Below are 1,128 nucleotides of genomic sequence, written 5' to 3'. Positions count from 1 at the left end.
TCACGCTGTTTTCTAGAGCCTAAAAGAGCATCTCTGGTCATTTCAGTCTCAGCCCTACACCCCTGTGTCAGTGGGACCATCCACACTCCAAGCTCCCGCTGTCTACACTGAGAAAGTGGAGTGTGACTAACTCTACATCCCACCTCTCAGCTCTTACTCACTGCAGATTATGCTGGCTCTCACTACTGCTCATGGTCCCACCAACCCAATGTCCCTTTTGAGAGATGGTAGGGTGACAGAATGATCCACACACTGATCAGCATTTGGCAGTACAGGTTTGAGGCACACAGTTTGAGAGCCGATATGCTAAAGAATTAACTGAAAATGGCTTCTTGCTACCTCTCCTGGGCATGACTGCAATCTGGGTGAGATCCTCGAAGATGAAGTCATCTTCTGGAAGCAAAGGGGCAAGTTTCTAAGGGAGTCTCAGCTACCTATGGGAAAAGGCCTGGAAACAAGCAGGGCAGGGACATGGAGAAGAAGGGCGGGTCGGTGGATAGGGCCTTCTCAGTCATTTAAATCCTGTGGCATAGGCAGAGCTCTTCATAACTATTACAGGTTGAGTGTGCCTTCCCCATTCATGTTAAAGCCCCCAGTACCTAAGAATATGGACTCTATTTGGAAATAGAGTCCTTGATGACATAATTACTTAAGATGAGGTCATATTGCAGTACAGTTGGCCTTAATCCAATATAACTGATGTCCTTATTTTTAAAAAAAGGCAGTTTGGACACCGAAGATTCAAGGAGAATATCATGTGAACAAGAAGACAGTCATCTATAAGCCAAGGAGAAGCCTGGGGCAGATCCTTCCCTCATAGCCTCAGAAAGAATCAACCCTACAAACACCTAGATTTCAGACTTCCAGCTTCCAGAACTGTGAAACAATACATTTCTCTTGTTTGAACAGCCCAGTTTGTGGTACTTTGTTACGGTAGCCCTAGCAAACCAGATAAAACAGCTCAGTCTCAAAGTTCTGCTAAGAGAAACCTAGATGGTAAACAACAGTTCTCAGGTGTAAAGCTACACCTTAAAATACAGCAGAGGCAGAGTTATGTGCTTTCAACCCAAAACAGGACCATGGGCTTTCCATGACATTTCCCTCACTTCTTAGGAAGGCTTTGAACAA

Source organism: Felis catus, chromosome A3 (genome assembly GCF_018350175.1).
Source record: "Felis catus isolate Fca126 chromosome A3, F.catus_Fca126_mat1.0, whole genome shotgun sequence".
Classification (NCBI taxonomy): Eukaryota; Metazoa; Chordata; class Mammalia; order Carnivora; family Felidae; genus Felis; species Felis catus.
The sequence above is the reverse complement of the archived record's forward strand: the minus strand, read 5'-3'. Positions refer to the sequence as shown.